This window comes from Carlito syrichta, unplaced genomic scaffold (genome assembly GCF_000164805.1).
Source record: "Carlito syrichta isolate Samal-C Ts95f unplaced genomic scaffold, Tarsius_syrichta-2.0.1 Scaffold309827, whole genome shotgun sequence".
Classification (NCBI taxonomy): Eukaryota; Metazoa; Chordata; class Mammalia; order Primates; family Tarsiidae; genus Carlito; species Carlito syrichta.
This window is the reverse complement of record NW_007253923.1, coordinates 99,981-117,704: the sequence shown is the minus strand read 5'-3', so window position 1 is coordinate 117,704 and position 17,724 is coordinate 99,981. Positions and strand designations below refer to the sequence as shown.

At 43.8% G+C, this 17,724-nt stretch overlaps 1 pseudogene; it reads left to right on the top strand.

Moving 5' to 3' along the window:
* Positions 1-230: 230 nt before the first annotated feature.
* LOC103270423 overlaps positions 231-17,724 on the top strand; it is a 33,678-nt pseudogene continuing 16,184 nt past the window's right edge.

Genomic DNA, 17,724 nt, shown 5'->3' with positions numbered 1-17,724 from the left:
GCTTTGTATCTTACCCATGGCACTGGCCCACTGACCTATCAGGGACGATCCTGACTGAGGGAGGCGGTGAGGGGAGATTAACCAGCCTGACAGAGAGAGGAGGTAAGGGGAGATTTACCAGCCTGACTGAGGGAGGAAGTAAAGGGAGATTAACCAGTCTGACTGAGGAAGGAAGTGAAGGGAGATTAACTAGCCTGACTAAGAGAGGAGATAAGGAGAGACTAACCAGCATGACTGAGGTAGGAGATGAGGAGAGATTAACCAACCTGAATGTGGGAGAAGGTGAGGAGAGATTGATCAGCCAGACTGAGGGAGGAGTTGAAGGGAGATTAACCAACCTGACTGAGGGAGGAAATGAGGGGAATTTAACCAGCCTGACTAAGGGAGGAAGCGAGGGGAGATTAACCAACCTGACTGAGAGAGGAGGTAAAGGGAGATTAACCAGCCTGACGGAGAGAGGAGGTGACAGGAGATTAACCAGCCTGACTAAGAGAAGAAGGCGGTAAGCGGAGCCTGGCCAAGTCCAACTGATCTGAACTAGTTTCCCAAAGGGGTGATATTCAATTTAGATTAAAGGATGAGATGACTGAGAGCCAGGCAAATGGGGCAGGGCCAGAGGTGTCATAGAATACATCCAGGAAAACCCAAGATCAGACCTGAGATATGCTTTGTCCATAGCTGTTCAGATAACTAAGAAACCTGGGAGTCAAATATCAACTCCCATCCTTGGGTCCTTGAAGGCCTAGGAGTGATTTGAAAGGAGAAGATAAGCATCTTAATCTGTCTTCACCTCTATCTGCCTTTCATTATCAAAAAATGTATACACATTTTAAGAAAGGAAAAATATGTATCAGAATTGTACTCAATATATACCAGTAACAAAAAATGAATACAAGTCACATTTGACTTCTGCAATTACAAGAGGTACTCAAAGTGGTTACAGTAGCATCCAGATACTTCTGATTATGGCAAACTACTCCAAGATTTGTTGCTGTACGAGCTCTCCCAAATCTTCCCTGGTGCACATTACACACACTACCATGCATCTCAAACTTATCACCAATATGTGCAGTTGTTAGACGTGTTGAAGGCTCTGTTGCATACTCATGCCTCCATTGTCATGGTAGTTCCACAACATTCTCGAATTTCAAACGCCGCTTCAAATGGTCTTGTGGTCCTTGAATGACAACCATGCTTCCACCATTTTCACTGCCCTGCCTGTTGCATGGTGATGCTACTAGCATTCACTTGATTAATTTCATTTTTTGAGCCACCATCCTACTACACATTGCTACCGTAATTCAACTTCAAAAAGTAATACTTAGATAACATCTCTTAAAATGTGTATACATTTTTTGGCTGCGAGGAAGTCTGGGCTGTAAGTGTACCCACCATCCCCACCTGTGCACATTATACCCATCCCTTCCTTTCTCAACACTAAAATATATAGTGGACCCTGAGCCGGAGCTTGGCGGGAGTATTTTTCTTTGAACAGGAAAAAGCAAGTGTGAGGCCTCAAGGTAAGGGCCTGTGTGCTCTGTCAGAGAAACTGAAAGAAGTTCAGTAAGAGGAGGGGGGAGGCGGGGCGGAGAAGAGGCAGGTCAAACCCGCAAAGTCCTCTGGTCGTGTAAGCAATTTGTTTCAAATCCTAAGAACAAGTGGATATGGAGGGCAAAGATGAAGAAGTAGATGAATTCAGGAAATATTTAGATGGACTCCAAAGATTCTCACGATTCTTAGAGCATTTACTTTCTTATTTAATTCACCTAGCCTACTTCTTAGACTGTTTTCATTATTATCTCTACTTTCACCAAAGAAGAAACAGAGACATTGATTGGAGCAAATTTCCCAAGACCACCAACTTGCCGACAGCAGTGCTGAGATTCAGCCTCGAGCACTGAGGCTTCAATCCTTCTGTCCTTCCCTCTTAATCATCATGTCATACCTCTTGGAATTCTGTCTGGGGCAACAGGGAGAATGGTGGTGCCATTTACTGAGGTGGAAAATGTAGGAGGATTTGGGAATTTGGGTGAAAAGAACATTCCAAGTTCAGTTTTCAGCATGCTTGTGGGACGCCCAAAAGAAAATGAGCAGCGAGCCGTCTGGAGCCCGGGAGGTAGATGTGGTGGGGAGCAGAGAAGACACACAGATTTGAAAGTCATCAGCAAATAAGCAGCAATCACACTTCACAGGCCTCCTCCTTGGGAATGATGCAGTGTGTTCCAAGTGAAGAGGAAGTGGGAAGATGGCAGCAGTAATGAGCCCAGCTGGGCCAGGGCCCTGAGCTTCAGCTCTGCTCCTAGGTCACGCCCAACAGACACTCCAAGGCCGTGACGTCAGGCCCGGCGTTCTGCAGCACCAGCCTGCCGGGGCAGCCTTTGGCACGGCTGCATGGCTGTGCCACGGGAGCTGCCTTAACACTGATGAACTCCTCCTTTAAAAAGTCATGTTTCTACGTTGCCTGCCAAAATGGTAACAGACAGATAATGTACTGTGTCATTAACACATCCCCGTCTATTTAAAAACCTCCAGAGAAGCAAGCAGATGAGCCTTGGAGTTAGCTCAGTGGTGGGAATTATTGCTTGGCTAATTATAAACAGTGTTCTCAGAACTCCAAAAGACACTAAGAGGGGTACAGGCCCTGTCTTCCTTGCAGATCTAAGGGTGACTGTTGAAAAATACCAACACAACACTCAAGACACAGGAAGTTAAGAGGGGACATGACACCCTGGCACAATTGTGAAAGCAGGCACAGAGCCCCCATCAATGGGGCAGTGTGTCAGGCAGTCTCCCAGTGATTCTCATCTCCTGTGGGGTCCCCTCCCCCTGTGAATCAGCATCAGCCCCATATGGCCAATAGACCATGGCAAAAGTGTGTGGATTTCCAGGACAGGTCACAAATGGCATTGCCCCATCCCCTCTCTCGGATCACTCACTCTAGGGAAATTCAGACACCACCATTGTGAGGCCACTCAAGCAGCTCTGTGGAATGGCCCATATGGCAGAAATTGAGATCCCTGGCCAACAGCCAGCACCAACTTGCCAGTCATGAGAGTGAGACACCTTAATGCTAAATGTCCCAACCTCAGTCAAGCCACGGCTGACATCTGAATTCAACTAAGACACCCCCAAACCAGAGCCACCCAGCCAAGCTGCGCCCAAATTCCTGACCAATGGCAACTGCTAGAGCTAATAAATGATTAGTGGACCAGGTGCAGTGACTGACACCTATAATCCCAGCATTCTGGGAGGCCAAGGTGAGAGGATTGCTTGAACACAGAACCAGCCTGGGCAACATAGCGAGACCTTCTCTCTACCAAAAATTTTTAAAAATTAACATGGCACGTGCCTGTAGTCCCAGCTACTTGGGAGGCTGAAGTGGAAGGATTGCCTGAATGGAGGAAGTCAAGGCTGCGGTGAGTCAGGATTGTGCCACTGCACTCCAGCCTGGACAACAGAGTGAGACGTCAACTCAAAAAAATAAAACAAGCCAGGCTCAGTGACTCAGCCTGTAATCCCACGTTTTGGGAGGCTGAGGTGAGTAAATTGCCTGAGCCCGTGGGTTCGAGACCCGCCTGGGCAACTTGGCGAGACCTCATCTCTACAATAAATCAAAAAAATTAGCCGGGCGTGGTAGCGCGTGCCTGTAATTCCAGTTACTTGGAAGGCTGAGGCGGAAGGATCGCTGGAGCCCAGCAGGTCGAGGCTGCGGTGGCCGGGAGCGGCCACTGCACTCCACTCTGGGTGACAGAGTGAGACTCCAACTCAAAATAAAAATAAAAATAAAAATAAAACAGTCTTTAAACAATAAATAAATAGAGCATAAACTATTATTGTTTTTTCTAGCTATAAGGTTTTGTGATTTGTTACATTAATATAGTTAATTAAAAGACCAGGTCCTGAGTATGAAAAGAAATAATATTAACTGAGCCCCTGTGACACCCTGGGGACTTGCATACATTATCTCATTTATTGGGCCCACTTTACAGATGAGTAAACCAAGGCACTAAATATATAAGATTGAAATGAGGTGTGTGGCAGCCATTCCAAAGCTAGGAAATGCAGGCGCAGGGTTTGATCCACACGTGCCTACCTTCAAAGCCCCAGCTGTTTCCACCCCAGTCCTCTGTCTTCCTGGAAATAAGAAGCCTAAGACTCTGGTCTTAGATCTGCTATGAAATGGCTCAATGACCTGGAGGAACAATTCAGTCTCCCTTGGCTCATTTTCTCTCATATTCCTTGATCCTGTGGTTCCATCTCACTGCCAACAACATCTACATTCCTAGCCCTAACCCTAACTCTAACCTTTACCTAATTCTAACCCTAACCCTAACCCTAACCCTAACCCCAACCCTAACCCCAACCCCTCCTTCAACTTCTTCCTTTGAGGACAGACTGTCCTCAAAGACTTCCCTCTGGCTCTGGCTGTTCTCTACCTATCATGAGGAGTTGGCTTCGAATGTAGCAAAAGTGTCTTAGGTTAGCCTTAAGAAATCCCTGAAAGTTCTGGAAAACTTAAGTTACCAAGAAAACCTAAAAAAACTTTTCTCCCTGGAGACTTTTCAAAATAACATTACTAACAATCTGTCTAGGAACTTTTAGCCCAGCTGAGGAAATTGGAAAGAAGTGAAACTACGTCTCAAAGCAACAGGATGGTGAACTTCTAGTAATTTCTATCTTGTGGTCAGGCGCAATGGCTTATGCCTATAACCCCAGCACTTCGGGAGGCCAAGGAGAGAGCATTGCTTGAGCCCAGGAGTTCAAGACCAGTCTGGACAACACAGCAAGACCTCATCTCTGCAAAAATCAAAAAATATACTGAGCGTGGTGGCATGCACTTGTAGTTCCAGCTACTTGGGAAGCTGAAACAAAATTATCTTCTGAGCCCAGGAGGTCAAAGCTGCAGTGTGCTTTAAGTGTGCCACTGTACTCCAGCCTGGGCAAAATCGAGTGAGACTCTGAATAAAAAAAAAAAAAAAATTCTATCTCATACATAGTAAATGTCTCAAGGAGAATTTGTGGAAAAAAATACATGAATGATAGACTTTTTTATGTCAAGTGCAAATGGGAAGTGTGGCAGCAAGAAAATTACTCAACCATTCTGAGCCTCAGTTTCCTTATCTGTAAATAGTAAATTAACTCAAAAGATTGTAATAAATATAAAATACAATAATGCATTTAAAACCTTTACAGAATGTCTGGAAGATAGAATGTGCTTAATAAAAATGTCATTATTCAGCCTGTAATCCCAGCACTTTGGGAGGTCGAGGCGAGTAGAGCCTGCAGGTTCAAGGCCAGACTGGGCAACTTGGCGAGACTTCATCTCTACAATAAATAAAAAATTAGCCAGGCGTGGTAGCACGCACCTGTAGTTCCAGCTCCTTGGAAGGCTGAGGTGGAAGGATCACTGGAGTCCAGCAGGTCAATGCTGGGGTAGCCATGAGCATGCCACTGCACTCTAACTTGGGCACAGAGTGAGTCTCGAACTAAAAAAAAAAGTCATTATTCTGTTAAAGAAAAATGACCATAATTGTTCAATAGAGATGAAGGAATTTCATTATCATCAACAGTTGGAGTGCAGCTTCTTTTGGGTTCTAAGAACCCTTGAAAAGCATTGGCATCTGTGGAAAGGGAGTGAATTTTGGAAGGAGAAAGCCAGATGGGAGAATCAACAATCCCTCCTGCCACCCTCCAGCATGTGGGCAGCACCTCTCTGCTGAGGCTGTCCAGGTACAACCCCCACTTTTGCCATGTCCACTCCCAAAATCAATTCTGTGACCTCATCACCCAGCTCATGTAAGTGCCACCCACCCCAATTTGCCGTCTCCTGGCCCAAGATTGGTAAATTTATCAGCTTTACCAGACAGATTAGGAACCTGACGCTGATCAGTGGCCACTTCAGCCAGAGACTACAGTAGGTGACCAAAATCAGGACTGTTACATAGGGACTTTCATTCCCACCCACTGCATAGCATAGCAGCCACCTGCATCTATCTCCCAAGGGAACTCCAAGAAACGGCTACTCGGCTGCTCAACCTCCTCCCTCCTGCCCATCTCCAGATTAGACCCTCTCAGAAGCCTAGTCCCTGTGATCCAGTACACACAAAGAAATTTCCAGAGGTGTTGGACCCAGTATTGATCTCTAGGAGGTGGACCCATAGGCAGCACTGATTCCATTCTGCCTCTGAGGATATCATAAATGTTTTCTTATCACTCACCCAGCTCAGGAGTGAGTGTGGAGAAAGAGTGCAGCCCTAGTGTGACTGTCATCAAGTCCATGGAGTCCAAAGAGCATCTGTCAGGCTTCATCAGGGACTGTTGATGGGTTAACTCAGTTAAAGCCTCTCATTTCATTAGGGTCAGGAGACCATAATAATATCTGGAAGCCCATAAGTAAAGGATCATAATAGTTAAATAAGTGAGGAGGGCCCCAGAGCACTCAATGGTACAATTAGGTTAGGCTCAGGGAGAAAATATGATCATTGACAAAAAGATGGCCCATGTTTTTCATTAGTACTCACTAACATTGCCAGTGGAGATGGTTTGTTTTCCATTCCTCTCATTTGACTCTAAAGAATATCCTATTTCCTTCATTATCCTGCCATCAAAAACACCATGAACCTCACCGAGGTTAACCCTCAAAAAACAACAGCAAAGAAGCAGTCTCACTTTAACCATAAATCTCATACCCAATTGAGAGATAAAGAAGTCACCTCAGAGCTGACATGACCAGCTATGTAGTCAAGTCAGTCCTTTCCGACCCATTTTTTCCTTTACTATGAGCGCCCACATTCGCTCATTTCATTTGTCCTCCCAACAGCACTTATCCACATTTTTTCAGGTGTAGAAATGAGACTTAGAGATGCTCGGTTTAACAGGTATTGAACATCTACTACCTGCTGGACAATGTGCAGGTGGGGAGGAGGTGTCACCAGATGACTTGCCCAAGGTCACAGATTCAGTATGTCAGGGCTGGGACTTGAAATTCTCTCTTCTACCTGTTAATCTGGGTCTGACTGTGGCCTTGAAGTTGGGTCAACAGTCAGCCCCTCTGACTGTGGGAAAGACACAGGGTGTTTCGTCCCATACCTAGGTTCGCATCTGCTATCCTATGACTCAGATTATATATTTTGAAAAGATCCATCTTAAACCATTTAAATGAAATCAGTTTTAAAATAAGAGATTTATTCTTTTTTTTCTCACAAGACAGATGAGGATCCTGTAAAGATAAATGAGAATGTTCTGAAAGAAGTTGAAAAAAGTCCCATCATGTGAGCATCAGGACTTTGCTGTGTTCTGCTTAACTATCTTTCTGTTGTAAATGGTTTTCAGTGCCTGTACTTCTCTGATCCAGGAACCAATATTTCTTTATAAAGAATAATTTAATACAAAAAAAAACTATGTCTTGTCACCAATCATTCTGTTATATACATGGAATTATCTTCTGTGGGTTTGTCTTGCTTATCAGACCATAAGTTCCTCAGGGCAGTGTTTGTGCCTAGCACAGTGCCTAACAAACACTTGAAGTTCAATCAATGTTTGTTAAATGGAAATGATCTCTATAAAGCATCTGTGTACTTTAGATGTGCTTTGATTATAGAACAGTATTCGGAAATCAGGTTTTCTACACGTGAGAAAATGTTCCAGTTAACTTGCAGCTACTTTATGCATCAAATCATCTCAAACAAAACTTTCCCTGATGGCCTTAGGTGGTATGCCCTCCCCTCCTCTCTGCTCCTACTCATTTTATTTTTACCCTTTTTATAACACTGGATTACAATGATTGGTTTACACTGGAGACCCCCATACATAGACTTAACTTATGTGCTGACAGATTTGACTGTGTAAATGTCTCTCCCACTAAACTGTGGATCTCCTGTGTCTTTCGTGTCAACTCCTCTATCAGGAAACCTGGCACAGGGAAGGAAGAAAGAAAGGGAGGGAGGGAGAGAGGGATGGAGGAAGGTGAATGGGAAGAGGGAGGGAGGGAGAGAGGGAGGAGAGAGAGGAAGAAAGTGAGGGAAGACGTCATCTGGAAATACTAGAGAACTAACAGGATAGCGAAGACTCACCAAGCCAACCTCTAGGGGAAGATTGAAAATATAGAGAAGTGAGACTAACATCTTTCCTTTGGGGATATTTGCTAATTTCGGAAGTTTTGAAAGCCTCCAGGCAGTAGAGGACAAAATGTATAGGGAGGGCATGATCATCTCCTTGTATTTTGGTCTGGAGCCCTGAAGTGCTGTGCGGGTGAACCAGGGTGACCAGTCCTTGCGATGATCAGCTCAGCTCCAATCTTCTCAACCTCTGAAACTGGATTAGCGTGTCCCTGATTGTTCAGGCCCCCAGTTCCTCAAAGAAGCAAATGAAAATTCTCACTGGAGGCAGAAACAAAACTGAAGTCAAAATAAAGGCATTTTAGACAAAACTGAGAGCATTTGTTCACAAGCAGACCCACATTAAAGGAAACCTGGCTGGGCAGGGTAGCTCATGTTTGTAATCTCAGCACTTTGGGAAGTTGAGGCAGAAGGATCACTTGAGGCCAAGAGTTCGAGACCAGCTTTGGCAATGCAGTGAGACTTCATTCCTAAGGAAAAAAAATTGAAATTAGTTGGGCGTGGTGGCGCTCATCTGTAGTCCCAGCTACTCAGGAAGCTGAGGCAAGAAGTTCGCTTGAGCCCAGGAGTTTGCGGCTGCAGTGAGCAATGATCATGCCACTGTACTTTAACCTGGGTGACAGAGCAAGACACTATCTCAAAAATAAACAAACAAAAAACTAAAAGTGAGTGTTTCAAGTAGAAGAAAAACTATGCCAGATGAAATGTCATAGATGTAGAAAGAAATGAAGATAAATGAAAGGGAGAAGTATGTGTGTAACATTGGTTATATAAACCAGTAAAAAATATGTGTTTTGGAGTTTAAAATACATGACAACAGTGGCATGTAAGTCAGAAGGGGACAGAGGAATTTAAGTGTCTTAGATCTCTGCATTTTCTGGGAAGTGGATAAAAGCACCAATGAATGATGAACCATAGCAAATCCAAGCTGTTATCTCTTAGGTAATCAGTAACAGAATAACAAAACTGTATAACTTCAAAGCTAATAAAGAAAGGAGGGAAATAAATTGTAAAAATAAGTTTAAAAGAGAGAAAAGAAGGAAAAAAGGCACAGAGTAAAATGAGAGATTTAAACCCAGATGAATCGACAAGTATTCAATGTAAGTAGGCGCAATGCTCCAATTAAAAGAAAAATCATCCACCTAGATATAAAAACAAAACACAGCCATGTGCTCCTTATGAAAGATACATGTGGAACAGGAAACAAATGTTGACAGTAAAATAATAGATGAAATACGCCATATAAATGCTAACTCGAAGAAAGTTGATACGTTCTATCACAGAGCTGAAGGCGAAAGCATTACTAGAGATTAAGCAGATACTTCATTATGATGAAAGGCTTAATTTACCAGGAAGACGTAACACTTTAAAATTTTTATAGACTTAATAATTTAGACTCAAAATAAATAAAGCAAAATCTGACTGAACTACCTAAAGGATAAACAAATCTATAAAAACAGTGGGATATTTAAGCACACCTTTCTCAGAAATTGATAAAAAAAAAATCAAGCAAGCAAAAATCAGTAAAAGATAAGAGAAAAATCAAATAACATGTAACAAACCCATCCTAATTGACATATTTAGAGCACCATACCTGGCAACTGCAAATTACACATTCTTTGCAAGAACACTCAAAACACTCTTAAAAAATTAACCATATGCTGCACCGTAAAGCAAGCCTCAACAAATTTCAAAGGGTAGAAATCAAACTGAGGAGCTTTAACCACAATGCAATTAAGACAGAAATCAGTAACAAAAGGATTGCTAGAAGCCCCATCTGTTTAGAAATTAGGAAATACACCATCTAAATACCTAATGAAGAAATCACACTGTAAATTAGAATATGGTTTAAATAATAGAAAAAAATGATGCATATCAAAACTAACTTCTGGGATCCAGCTAAACCACTTGTGTGGTAGAAAAGAAGCTAAAAAGCAATACATTCTCCATCCTACTATATGACTGGAACTTTTTCCCTTAGCAGGCCTGTCCCAATTCAATCACCTGAGCTGGACTCCAGGCCTGTGGAATAGGCTTGGCCACTCTCCTGGGATGAATCTGCCATATCCTGGATTCCCTTTTTTTCTTCTTTCTTAGTTGAGTTCTTCGCCTTGATGTGGTACCTTCTCAAGCAACTTCCTGAGAAAAAGTTCATGGGAGATAAAATTCCCTAGTCTTTACATGTCTAAAATCAACTCACTCTTACATTGGACAATTCATCTGTCTAGGTATAGAACTTTAGCTTACAATTCTTTTCCCCTGAAAATCTTGAAGACATTCTTAACAGGCTACCAACATCCATCCAATGCTACTCCCGCTAAGTCTGCTGCTAGGATCTGGACAGTTTCTCTGTGGACCTTCTACTTTGGTTTGTTTTCTTTTTGGGAAGACTTCAGGAATTTTTTTTATTGTTGTTATTGTTTGTTTCGATTTGATTTTGAGTCAGGGTCTCACTCTGTTTCCCAGGTTGAAGTGCAGTGGCACGATCGTGGCTCACCACAGCCTCAGTCTTCTGGGCCCAGGTGAATCTTCCACCTCTCCTGGGACTACAGGCACACACCACCAACACCCAGCTAATATTTTGATTTTCTATAGAGATGAGGTCTCACTATGTTGCCCAGGCTAGTCTCTAACTCTTGGGCTCAGGCAATTCTCCTGACTCGGCCCCCCAAGGTGCTGGTATTACCGATGTGACTCCATGCCTGGCCAGGAGTTTCATCTTTGGATGATGAGCTTCACGATGATGTGTTAATATTAGAGTCATTTTGGGTTCATTACGTTAGGAATATGGTGAGCTCTTTTAATATGGAAACTCTACCTTTTGACTTTGGGAATTTTCTTTCATTTTTTTACTTTTGGATAATTTCCTCTCCTCAATTGTATTTGTTCTTTGTAGAATTTTTATTATTCAGATGCTGAACTTCCTGTATTCATCTGTCACGAAGTTAATTTAATTTTCTTGTTTTTTGTCTTTGTTTGTCTGTTTGCACACATTGAGGGAAAAACAATGCCTTAATCCCAGTGTTTCATGTGGGGATCAAGGGAGAGGTTGACTGTTCCAGGCAGAGTCCAACTAATGCCTCTGCTTATTGCCCCACATACCACTCCACCCCCCACAAAGCCTGATGTCTTCGGTTCCTAGGTCTCCTTTCAAATTGAAGTTCAACTTGACATAACATTTAAGTTTACTCTTTAGTTGTAGACCCCTCCTTTCCTCTACTTCACCAGGTACCACCATTCCACTTGTTTTCCAGCTTTAAGAAATGTGTTGAAATTTCTCATTCACTTCATTGTGGAAAGAGTATAATCTTTTGTGATTTTTAGCATTATTTTAAAGGATCTCTCAGAGAGAGGAGACACATCTATGTACACGGTCTTCCATCTTTACTTGGAACTCAGTTTGTATTTCTTCACCCATTTGCCCACTACAGGGCAGTAAGCAAGAGCAGCAATGTGGGTTTTTCCTCCCTAACTTTAGTGCATCGCCCACACATAGCTAATCGCCCTTCCCCAGATGTTTGCTGAGTGGAAGATAATTGCCTGGTGCATATTATGCATGCTCAGCCAAGTCCTTGAGAAGATCTGCAAGGATATGACTGTAATAACCAGAGTCTCCAAACCGAAGTCCGGAAAACATTTCCAACAAATTTTAGTGCATCTGTGAGGACCACATAAGTCAACATTTTAAATGTGGATGATCCCAAGAAATCTGGAATTAACACACTATTTTGTGGAATCTCCAGCACCTAGTACAGCATGCTTTACATACAAGAAGCACTTTGGTGTTACTTTTTTAAAAAATAATAAATCAAGTTAAAAGGAATGTCATTTATCTTAAACCTGAGAACATCAGGCATTTTCTAAGTGGTAAGCAAGAGCTGCTTTTTCTGTCACAGTGAATAACTGCTGAGTATTGTCCCAGGTGTTGCTGCTTGCAGTTGTTAGTTAGTTTGTTTTTTTGTTTGCTTGAGTTGATAAACTCTCAAGATGTTAGTCAATGAATTGGGGGTTTTCCCAACTCATCTCATCAATGATTTAGGATTCAGCTAATAGGTAATGAAAAGGTTGAATTCACAGAAGATTGATTGTCTAGGTATTTATAAGGAAGCAGCCATTCAACTCCCAGAAAGAATGACCGCTTATTCTTCTCCCTTTGTCTGATCTGGCTGGCAACCTGGCGGGCACAGAGAGCAGCCCAGATTGAAAGGTCAGGCTGGCAGTGTGTACTTCCCTCTGGAGGAAGGGAGTGCTCACATCTTTGAACAGCCTGAGATAGCAAAACGCAGTATAAATACAAATAAAGTCATATGGGTGAGACTCTGAGTCTGCTGCTTGCCTGCCGTGTTACTTTGGTCCAGTGCTCCATGGTACAGTGAGCAAAGCAAGTCATCCAGCCCTGCTACCTTCCAACTATGTGATTTTCAGGAAGTTTCTTGATGTCTCTGAGCTTCACTTTCCTTATGCATAAGATTATTAAAGGAAATTAAATTGCAGAATGAGTGTTAAAGAGCATATCCACTGATCAGCACATCATGACTCAACAAATGCTAGTTCTAGCTTTCATTTTATGTCTCAGGAAAGACAACCACGGTGCCTCACTGTGAAGCTACTCCCATGATAGATCGTATTCTCATGGGTCATCGTATTCACATGGTGTCCCCATTTCAGGGCACCCCTCCCAATATTCTGTCTTATATTCTTCTTTTTTTCCTCCTCTCTTTTCTTCTAGCCCTCTCCTTTCCCATCAAGTCTCGTGGAACAAAACATGCTCTCAAGAAGGGGACAAAGCAGACAAAGTGTAGAGTCCAGAGTGGGGGAGAAAAGGGGAAAGGAGAGAAGAAGGTAATCACACTGCCACTTTGTCCCTACAGTTGGGGGCTAGTTTTTTTCTCAGTCTCTTCTACGTCCATTATTTCAAGGGCAACGTAGGTTGATGGTTTCTAATTCTCTATCTCCAGCTTTCTGCTCTGAACTCCAGAGCGATATATCCAACAGTCAGTCAATGCCCCCACCTCCATGTCCATAAACTTTTCAAGCTCAACCCTTCCAAACTGAGCTCTGCTCTCCCCACCTGCCCTTTTTGTCTAACAACCCACTTGTCCCCCAGGGTGGCCCATTTCAGGTAGTGACACTACTTTTCACCCAACTTCCCAAACCAGAAGCCTTGGAGACATCCTTGGCATTTCCCCTCCATCAGCTCCCACCTACATCCATCATCAGACCCTCCCAAGTCTACCTTTTCTAGACTCCTCCTATTCATGTGTCAGAGTTTCAGAATCTGTTCTCCAAATCTCGTTTTTTCTCTCTGATCTCTGTCACCATATATTTCTGATCTGTGCTCTAAGTTACTTATTTCACTTGAACTTCTAGGTCAACATGATTATTCTTTGCTGAATTTTTATATTTAAAATCGTGGCTATTGTTTGCTTTGTTTTTGTTCAATTTTCTGCTTCCAGGAGGTCTTCCTCAATGCTGCACGACTCTCCATAACTACTTATATAATTTTTTAAAATAAGACCAGTGTCTATCTCCTCCAGCAGTTGTATTCAGAGGAGTTTCCCCTCTGGGTATTCTTGTCATTACCCTCTGTGGCTGTTGGGAAGCCCTAGGTACATGAATTTTCCTTTGTGAGCTCTTGATTCTGTTCTTTCTTGGAACACAGGTCAGGCTATCAAGAATGGCAATGAACTTGCCAGCACTGGAAAGCACAGCATCTTCCAACTCTAGGCACCAGCCCATATGTCAGGTTCCCTGTCCCTGATGAAACCCCTGAAAGAAGTCTCTCCCCTATCCATCTCCTCAGCAACAAAGAGGGACAGAGGAACCCAATCCATGCTGTAGTCCTACCCCAGCTCCTTGGGAGTAGGGTAGTCAGTAAGTGTTTCTAGGAGCATGTTGGGCTGGCATTGACCTTTTTTGTTTGTTTGTTTTGTTTTGTTTTGTTTTGAGTTGGAGTCTCTGTCACCCAGACTGGAATGCAGTGGCCGCTCCCGGCCACCGTAGCCTCTACTTGCTGGGCTCTGGCGATCCTTCCGCCTCAGCCTTCCAAATAGCTGGAACTACAGGCGCGCGCTACCACCCCCGGCTAGTTTTTGACTTATTGTAGAGATGAGGTCTCGCCAAGTTGCCCAGGCGGGTCTCAAACCCGCAGGCTCAGGCGGTCCACTCACCTCAGCCTCCCAAAGTGCTGGGATTACAGGCTGAGCCACCGACCTTCTATGGGTAGATCGCCACAGCTCAGTCTCCTTAGAATCAATAATTTTTTTCCTCAGGATTTTCCACTGTATCCAGGTTCCTATCTTGCCCAGAAGGCTACACACTACTCACAGAACCCTACAGAGCACAGACCTTCAGCTGGTAATTGGATTGGAACTAGGGCAGAAAGGCCATTGGACATGTACTCCAGCCTACCTATCATCCCAGATTTCCGTCTTCCTTTCTTCCATCTAGGGTCATCTACCTGGATAGGCATCACCATCTCTTGTGTAAACTACTGCAATATCCTCCTAAACGTTTCTAGTTCTGTCTTCAGAGTGTTTTGTGAGGTTCTACTAAGAAAATATTTCCCATATATGTTCTCTAAACTACAAAGGAGTATAAAAATTGAACTATCCTACTAAGTGATATGATTTTCAGGAAGTGATAAACTTCACACATGACTTCTGCCTGCATGTGACTGATACCTATAATTGCCATCATGACAGTTTCTGCCTTGACTGAAGCATTATAACTCCAGGAAGCCACTGTTAATATGCACATGACACAGGAGAAGGAAGGGAAGAGAACAAAGCAAGAAGTCATTGCAATTCACTGCCATGGAGGTATCTCACAGAGTTATTGCTTGGATTAGCTAATTCTGAGGGCCTAGGAGACAGGAGTGGTCACATTCTATAACTGAGAAATTAGAGGGAAGGGTCCAAGGTGATCTACACCAGAGGGATACCCAGGCAAGCACAGTGTTAGCATTCCTTGGCATGGAGAGGCAGCAGGAAGGCTGTACCCTATGTCCTTGAGTAGTGCTGGTCTTCCTCCTAATTGTATGTTGGGAGGTGTTTCTTCCCTTCAGCCAATTCTCTTCATCCACATGGGGCAAAATATTTCATGTATAAGGGAGAAAAATTGGAAAAAAGCATTCTAGCTCCCTGCTTTGCCCAACCAAGAATGCAGTCTAATATTTTACTCTTAGATTTCATCTAGGATGACATTAATTAGAAGACATTATTATTTTATTTTATTTTATTTTTTGTGTTGGAGTCTTACTCTGTCGCCCAGACTGGAGTGCAGTGGCCGCTCCCGGCCACCGCTGCCTCGACCTGCTGGGCTCCAGCGATCCTTTCGCCTCAGCCTTCCGAGTAGCCGGAATTACAGGCATGCGCTACCATGCCAGGCTGACTTTTGATTTATTGTAGAGATGAGGTCTCGCTGCCCAGGCAGGTCTCGAACCCGCGGGCTCAGGCAATCCACTCACCTCAGCCTCCCAAAGGCGTGGGATTACAGGCTGAGCCACCGAGCCTGGCTGACATTATAATTTTATTTAATACTAAGAAAAAAAGTTTTTTCCCATTAAGACCATGACCTGCCATAGGTGATAAGATGAATCTCAATATCAGAGATGATAAGTGTGAAAAAAATGTGCATCTTAAAACCTGTTAAATACAACATCTATACATTGATTGGGTGAGTACGCCCAGTCTGCTGCCACTGTCTGACACAATACTGTTCATCTGCTAGGGTGGGGATTTCAATATGGAATTCTCCATATACTCAGAGTAGAAAACAGTTACTTGCTTCCAAGGACTTTTTGATAATGATCATGGTGATAGTAATCCAGACCTTCAGTTTCTCTTAGAGCAAAATGGGGGAGGGAAATACAATACATAACAGATATACAAGATTTGTTTTAAGGATCCAAAAGGCTTTATTCCAAGTCAGAAGAACCAAATTTGGTTCTGACCACTGTTTCTCAAATTGTGGCTCAGAGCCCATCTGTAGTCCTGAAGAGCCCTCTGAGAGTCCCTGAGTGCAGTAAGCATCCAAGACCCCCTGTGAAATCCTGCAGTGGATCCACTGCAGTCCACAGGCCCTAGAAATCTCCTCATCCATCACCCCAAGGGAGGAGCTTCCTTGTCCCCAGGGTTCCCATGTACCACAGAGACATTTCGTTCAACTGCTCTTCATTGAACAATGAATATGTATCCAGCAACAGGTAATATCAGAGGTGAAAAGGAAGTTGGCTACTCAGTCCCAGCCCTACTGCTCACAGAAACCCCAAAGCAGAGACTGAGTTCTCAGCACATTGTGAGGTCTGGATGCTCCCTGGACAAATCCACAGGATTCTGGGTCAACAGGTGGAGGAGGTGAGGTTGCATCATGACTTCGGTGAGTTCACCTACAACTCAGGGTCTAGCCCCGGGTCTCATAGGGTCAGAAACATGACTTGCCGCACACTGAGAACAGATCCATCCCTCGGGGTCAGGCTCATGCTAAACAGGATCCATGTGCAAAATCAGAATGTAAGTTAATTCACTTACAAGAGGAAATTATAACCATTCCATGGACTTCAATACCCCAGGCCTTTCACCTCTCCACAAGTCTGGATGAGAAACTAAACCCCAGCTGGTGTTATTTGTGGAGACTGGAGGCAGGAAAAGAAGAGGATGGTGGAGGGAGCAAATGTGCAAGGACAGCAGGCTAAGGGCGCCCGGGGGCACCTGGCTCCATGGCAGCGTCTTACCCATGTGACTGTAAATGCTAGACATCTAGTGGTTACACCTCTTCCTCACCTTTCCACTTTTTGACATGGCCTTGATAATGGGATCAAAATAATCAAAATTCCATGACTAAGTCACCTCTCTCCTGAATACTACTTGAGGGACACCATTCTAAGATTTGCTTTTTATTGTGATTCTACAGCTGGCCAGCCCCCTTCTTTCTTTAGATGTGGTCCTCATTTCCACCAGGTCTTACTCCGGCCTGAGAGCTCTTCCATCTCTATAAGCCACATCCATCCACCATTCAGTCAACAATTACTAGTTGAGAAACTACTGTGTGCCAGGGTTCAAGGCACTATGCGATAGGATGGGGGCAGGATTGTGAGCAAGTGTGGTGATATGTGTTACAATAGACGAAACACGGAATGAGCCAGGAGCACTGTTAGTCTGCTGCAGGTTTCCTAACAAAACACTACACACTTCTCACAGTTTTGGAGGCTAGAAGTCTAAGGTCGAGACACCAGCAGGGTTGGTTTCTGGCGGGACTGCTTTTTCTGGGTTGCAGATGATACCTTCTCTTTATGTCCTCATATGACCCTTTCTCTGCATGCGTGGAAAGAGAAAGGGCTCTGGGGTTTCTTCTTCTTCTAAGGACACAAGAGTCCTACAGGATTAGGGCCTCACCCTTGTGGCCTCATCTAACCTTACTGACCTCTGCAAAGGCCCTGACTCCAACTTCTGTCACACTGGAGGTTAGGGATTCAACACGTGAATTGAGGAAGACACAATTCAGTTCATAACAGGCACACAGGAGAGGATCTGGAACAGACTTCAGGGAAGAGGCACATTAGCAAGCTGTTCTGAAAGTTGCCAGTAGAGGATTGGAGGTCCCAGAA